Genomic DNA, 7,325 nt, shown 5'->3' on the forward strand with positions numbered 1-7,325 from the left:
GCTGCAGAGTCATCCGCACTCTCCCGCCCGTTTGGGAGCTTTGGTATAATCCCCATGGTCCTTACGGAGTTCCCAGCATCCACTAGGACGTCAGAGAAAATAAGATTTTACTCACCGGTAAATCTATTTCTCGTAGTCCGTAGTGGATGCTGGGCGCCCATCCCAAGTGCGGATTGTCTGCAATACTTGTATATAGTTATTGCCTAACTAAAGGGTTATTGTTGAGCCATCTGTTGAGAGGCTCAGTTATATTCATACTGTTAACTGGGTATAGTATCACGAGTTATACGGTGTGATTGGTGTGGCTGGTATGAGTCTTACCCGGGATTCAAAATCCTTCCTTATTATGTCAGCTCGTCCGGGCACAGTGTCCTAACTGAGGCTTGGAGGAGGGTCATAGTGGGAGGAGCCAGTGCACACCAGGTGACCTAAAGCTTTCTTTAGTTGTGCCCAGTCTCCTGCGGAGCCGCTATTCCCCATGGTCCTTACGGAGTTCCCAGCATCCACTACGGACTACGAGAAATAGATTTACCGGTGAGTAAAATCTTATTATTACAGACAGCGTTTGTTAAGAAAGAGATACACTATTACAGACTATTTCTCTAGCATCCATAAGGGATATTGGGGACAGATTAGTACGATGGGTATAGACGGGTCCAAAGGAGCCAGTGCACTTTAAATTTCTTCAACTGGGTTTGTTGGCTCCTCTTATTTATTTATTACCAGTTATTTATATTAGATATTCTGCAGCGCTTTACAGAGAATATTTGGCAATTCACATCAGTCCCTGCCCCAGTGGAGCTTACAATCTATCTTCCCTATCACATGTAAACGCACACACATTCATGCTAGGGTTAATTTTGTTTGAAGCCAATTAACCTACCAGTATATTTTTGGATTGTGGGAGGAAACCCGAGTACCCGGAGGAAACCCACGCAAGTACGGTGAGAATATACAAACTCTGCACAGTTAGGGCCATGGTGGGAATCGAACCCAGCAGTAATTCTAACCATTACACCATCCGTACTGCCCATGCCTACAGCTCAGTTTAGAAATAAGTGCCCTCAGGAGAGGATGCAAACTCTGCAAGCTCCAGAGTTTTTTTTTTCAATTTCTTTTTAAAAGTTTTCTTTCTTTCGGTATGCTGTTTGGGCAACGGCATACCTGCACTGTGGGAGTTGGGGGGGCGGTCACCGGCCTCTTGAGGTGCAGAGCCACTTCCCCGCTGCAGGACCACCGTCCTGAGGTGCTGATTGTTCAGTGGGGCATGGCGGCTTGGCTGTCGCATGCCGCACACCCCTAACGCTGCCTGAGGGTGATCATTGGTGGTAAGTACCAACCGGGAGCCCCGCTAGGGGGTCCCCTGGTTTTACTGTGAGGCTGAAAGCGCGGGTGTGGCATACGGGCCCCTCCTGGGGGAAAGCCGCTGTAGCCCCTGTGTGAGAGTGGCTAAATATAGTAAACCAAGCATTTATGTGAGCTTGTACATATTGGGAGATATGGCCAGTATAAATAAACAGAAGTAGCTCCGGCGCCATGGTGGGGGGCGGAGCTACACGAGACCGGGCTCAGTGGATTTTTGGCGCCTTCCTCTGCATAGCAGCAGCAGCCTCCACGCAGAGGCGTCACTAGGGTTGGTGTCACCCGGTATGGTAACTCATGGTGTCACCCCCCATGGACCTCCTTCCGTATCACACCACGCGGAACCCTTAGTAATGTTTTTGTACTAGTTTTAGAGCACTTGATATCGTGAGTCCAGGACTGCCGTGGAGCTTCTGGGGAGTTCAAGGGAAATCGCATGCGATGATCACATGCGATTCATCTTTCTGATGTATGGCCACCTTCAGGTATGCATATGTATTTGCAGGTCCCCACTTACAGATGTGTCCTGTTATACGCTTGCTGCAGGAGACAGATTATCCTGGTGCTGCCACATCGCAGCATGCTGTAGCTTCCCACAGATAACAAAGGGCCTAATTCAAACCTGATCGCAACAGCAAATATTTACTCTTCTGGGCAAAACCATGTGCAGTGCAGGTGGTGCAGAGGTAACATGTGCAGAGAGAGTTAGATTTGGGTTTGGTGTGTTCAAACTGAAATCTAAACTGCAGTGTAAAAATAAAGTAGCCAGTGTTTACCCTGCACAGAAACAATATAACCCACCCAAATCTAACTCTCTTTGCACATGTTATATCTACCCCACCTGCAGTGCATCATGGTTTTGCCCATCAGAGACATATTTTCCTTTTGCGATCAGGTCTGAATTAGGCCCAAAATCCATTGAAATGCTAATAGTCAAAGGTGTGTGTATATGCAGGCACCCGCTAGCGGCCTGAACATTACTGCAATAACTACAGGTATCATGGGCATTGCTTCCCCCCAGTAGTACAAGTAGAAAAAACGGCTTAGTGGGGCTGTGCATGCGCGCCACAGGCGCGCATCGAAAAAATGGGCGTGGGCGTGGCCATGTGCCACAAAGGGGCATTGCCAGTGAAAATTACGCCCCCATTTCTCGTCACTCTGGGAACATTAATTAACATTCCATATGCACCTTACCTTTATGGTGGTTTCTCTGAGGAATGGGGAACCTCTGAAGATACGTATCCTCCCTGGTCAGTCTTTAGTCAGTATTCACTTTTCATGTAGGAAATCACATGGTCTGGAAGATGCCTGTTTGTGGAGGAATATAACCAATGTCATCGTCACACAACAGAGGTTCAACCATATTCATGCCAGCTGTGTCACCTTCTACCCCCTGTGTCTCTCAGTTACACCATTATCTTCCCCCCTGCGTCTCCTAGCCACACCATTATATCCACCCTGCATCTCTCAGCCACACCGTCTTCTCCCCTTTGATACTCTCAGCCACACCGTCATCTCCCCCTAGCGTCTCTTAGCCTTCGTTCCCCCAATCATTCATTCTGTGTCTCTGAGCCTGCGTAGTCCCCCCCTTTATTCTGTGTCTCTCAGCCTGCGTTCCCCCCCTCCTTCATTCTGTATCTCTCAGCCTGTGTCCTCCCCCTTTATTCTATGTCTCTAAGCCTGCGTCCCCCACTTTCATTCTGTGTCTCTAAGCCTGCGTCCCCCACCTTCATTCTGTGTCTCTAAGCCTGCGTCCCCCACCTTCATTCTGTGTCTCTCAGCCTGCGTCCCCCACCTTCATTCTGTGTCTCTCAGCCTGCGTAGTCCCCCCCTTCATTCTGTGTCTCTCAGCCTGCGTCCCCCACCTTCATTCTGTGTCTCTCAGCCTGCGTCCCCCACCTTCATTCTGTGTCTCTCAGCCTGCGTAGTCCCCCCCTTCATTCTGTGTCTCTCAGCCTGCGTCCCCCACCTTCATTCTGTGTCTCTCAGCCTGCGTCCCCCACCTTCATTCTGTGTCTCTCATCCTGCGTAGTCACCCCTTCATTCTGTGTCTTTCAGCCTGCGTCCTCCACCTTCATTCTGTGTCTCTCAGCCTGTGTAGTCCCCCTCTTCATTCTGTGTCTCTCAGCGTGCGTAGTACCCCCCCTTCATTCTGTGTCTCTCAGCCTGTGTAGTCCCCCTCTTCATTCTGTGTCTCTCAGCTGCGTAGTACCCCCTCTTCATTCTGTGTCTCTCAGCCTGTGAAGTCCCTCCCTTCATTTTGTGTCTCTCAGCCTGTGTAGTCCCCCTCTTCATTCTGTGTCTCTCAGCCTGCGCAGTACCCCCTCTTCATTCTGTGTCTCTCAGCGTGCGTAGTACCCCCCTTCATTCTGTGTCTCTCAGCGTGCGTAGTCCCCCCCTTCATTCTGTGTCTCTCAGCGTGCGTAGTACCCCCTCTTCATTCTGTGTCTCTCAGCCTGCGCAGTACCCCCTCTTCATTCTGTGTCTCTCAGCCTGCGCAGTACCCCCTCTTCATTCTGTGTCTCTCAGCGTGCATAGTACCCCCTCTTCATTCTGTGTCTCTCAGCCTGCGCAGTACCCCCTCTTCATTCTGTGTCTCTCAGCGTGCGTAGTACCCCCCCTTCATTCTGTGTCTCTCAGCGTGCGTAGTACCCCCTCTTCATTCTGTGTCTCTCAGCCTGTGTAGTCCCCCTCTTCATTCTGTGTCTCTCAGCGTGCGTAGTACCCCCCCTTCATTCTGTGTCTCTCAGCCTGTGTAGTCCCCCTCTTTATTCTGTGTCTCTCAGCGTGCGTAGTACCCCCCCTTCATTCTGTGTCTCTCAGCCTGTGTAGTCCCCCTCTTCATTCTGTGTCTCTCAGCGTGCGTAGTCCCCCCCCTTCATTCTGTGTCTCTCAGCGTGCGTAGTACCCCCTCTTCATTCTGTGTCTCTCAGCCTGCGCAGTACCCCCTCTTCATTCTGTGTCTCTCAGCCTGCGTAGTACCCCCTCTTCATTCTGTGTCTCTCAGCGTGCATAGTACCCCCTCTTCATTCTGTGTCTCTCAGCCTGCGCAGTACCCCCTCTTCATTCTGTGTCTCTCAGCGTGCGTAGTACCCCCCCTTCATTCTGTGTCTCTCAGCGTGCGTAGTACCCCCTCTTCATTCTGTCTCTCAGCGTGCGTAGTACCTCCCCTTCATTCTGTGTCTCTCAGCCTGCGCAGTACCCCCTCTTCATTCTGTGTCTCTCAGCCTGCGCAGTACCCCCTCTTCATTCTGTGTCTCTCAGCCTGCGCAGTACCCCCTCTTCATTCTGTGTCTCTCAGCCTGCATTCATCCCCTCCACCACCATTCTGTATCTCTCAGCTTGCATTCTCCCCCCCCCCCCCCCCCCCCCCATTCTGTCTCCCTCAGCCTGCATCCCCCCATCCTTAACTTGTCACTCTAACTCACCTTGCACTCCAGGACAACATTCACGTAGCAGGAGGAAGTACTGAAGCAGCGGCTCTTCCTTCCTGCTACGACGCTGCGCTCCTAGCACGCAGCGCTGGACAAGCAAGAGCCGCTGTGTACGCCGCTTGGCTGTGTCCCTATCTGACTGTCAGTCCCGGCCGCGGGCGGGTGCGTAGCTGGCTCATGGAGCCGGCGGTGGTGCAGGCGTGATTGCAGGGGAGCTTGATGCCGCAGAGGAGGGGGTGCAAGTTTGAGTGTGCGGCTCTATTTGGTGTCACCCCATGGAAGGGTGACACCCGGGTGCGGGCCGCACCCCCCTCATGACGCCACTGCCTCCACGGCTCCTCCAAACAGTCCCTGGATCGCTGATACCGGATGTAGAGGGGGAGAGCTGCTATACTAGTTCACAATAACATCCCTCTGAGGGATTTTATCATATTACAGTCTCACTATGTTTACACATAAAAACACTGACAGCCTAACTGGGGCTGTGCAGTGCTGGGTGCGTTGGGGTACTCCTGTCACATGAAATTGGGCAGGCTTGCAATATATTAATATCAAGCTGTGTTGTATGTGTATTATACCTGTTTTTCTGATTCACTATGGTAAAACAGAAGTCATGCAGTGTATGTAATACTAGATTCTCTCCTAGTTCATCTGGCTCAATATCATGTGAGCAGTGTAGTCAGCCATCTCAGAATGCTGATTTCAATGTGGGGGAGAGTCCAGAGCCCTCCTGGTTGGGGGCTATCAAAAATATGATGTCTCATATGTCATCTCAGCTCACTGCAAATGCAAATAAGTCTCAAGAACTGCAACAAGCAGTGGCAAGTCTAGCTGCTAAACATTCCCCCCTGTTTACTACAGGTGCACAAAACGTGCTCTACCTGTACTCCTATCAGATACTGATGATGATATACAGGATGATGGGGATGATGTGGATTCCATAAGTGGGGATTCCACCCCAACCAGGGTACTGAACCCCTCATATTGGCTATTAGGGATGTGTTAAAGCTTCCTCTGGAGGATGATATTACTCAGCAGTCATTTTTCCTCCCACAAGACAAACTGACAGTCACATTTCCTGATTGCAAGGAATCATTTAAACTTATTTAAAATAGCCTGGAAGACTCCAGATAAGAAATATCAGGTGCCAAAATGGTTTGTACATTCCCCTTTGCCCTTGAAGGCAGGAAATTCTGGGAGTAGTCTCCAGCAGTAGACGTCTCAGTCTCTCGCCTTTCTAAAAAGGCGGCACTCTCTGCTCCGGGCTCCTTTACGGTAAAGGACCCGGCAGATAGGAAACTTGAGACCACTCTGAAATCTGTTTACATTGCTGCAGGTGTTGCTCAAAGGCTGGTTATTGCAGGTTGCTGGATGACATGCAATTCATTCCTGGGCTAATCAAATTAAGGAAGGTCTTTCGAGTGATATGACCTTAGTTAATACTGTTACTTTCCTGAATCACATTTAGGACATGGCAAGAGTCCTCTGTGACTCCCTTAAAGAGATTGCCAATATTAATGCTAGGACCATGGCTATGGCTTTGTCTGCGCGCAGAGCCATAAGGTTGCGTCACTGGATTGCTGATGTTGACTCCAAACGTAATGTGGAATTTCATCCCTTCACAGGTGAATGGCTCTTTGGAGGTGAATTGGACGCATGGATTTCCAAAGCTACAGCTAGAAAATCCTTGTTTCTCCCTTCGGGAGCTCCGCCTGCTAGACGTACCTGCCCGGGACTGTCTACTCAGTCCTTTCGGTCCTCCAGATTTCGATCTAGGCCCAGAGGGGCCTCCAAAGCAACTAGAGGCTCCAAAGGTAAACCTAAGAGACCAGCTGTTGCTGGATCTCAGGACCAGAACACCAGCTCTGCTTCCGCAATGACTTCAGCATGACTGTGTCCACCCACCCCAAGGGGTCTCGTGGTGGGAGCTTGGTTACGTCACTACAGCAACAGCTGGGACGGTACCTGCCAAGATGCTTGGGTAAAGGACCTTGCTGGAGTTCGACGATACTCCTCCCCAACGATGTTTCAAATCAAGCTTATCAGCTTTAGAAAATATTTGTGGTATGCTACTGCTGGCCATTAACAAGTTGGTCCAGTCCCAGGTCATTGTTCCAGTACCCCTATTACAATGAGGACAGGGTTTCTACTCCAGTCTGTTCATAGTACCAAAACCAGATGGGTCTGTGAGACCCATTCTGAATCTTAAGTCCCTGAATCCCTACCTGAAGGTTTTCAAATTCAAGATGGACTCTTTGAGAGCGGTGATTGCAGGCCTGGAACAACAGGAATTCCTTGTGTCCCTGGATATCAAGGACGCTTACCTACATATCCCAATTGTCCTCCTCATCAGGCCTATCTGAAGTTTGCCCTGCTGAACGATCACTACCAGTTTCAGGCATTATCCTTCGACCTGTCTACAGCTCCGAGGGTGTTCACGAAGGTGATGGCGGAAATGATGTTTCAGCTCAGGGTTCAGTGGGTCAATGTTATGCCATACCTGGACGATCTGATAAAAGTGAGCTCCAG

This window comes from Pseudophryne corroboree, chromosome 9, assembly GCF_028390025.1.
Source record: "Pseudophryne corroboree isolate aPseCor3 chromosome 9, aPseCor3.hap2, whole genome shotgun sequence".
Classification (NCBI taxonomy): Eukaryota; Metazoa; Chordata; class Amphibia; order Anura; family Myobatrachidae; genus Pseudophryne; species Pseudophryne corroboree.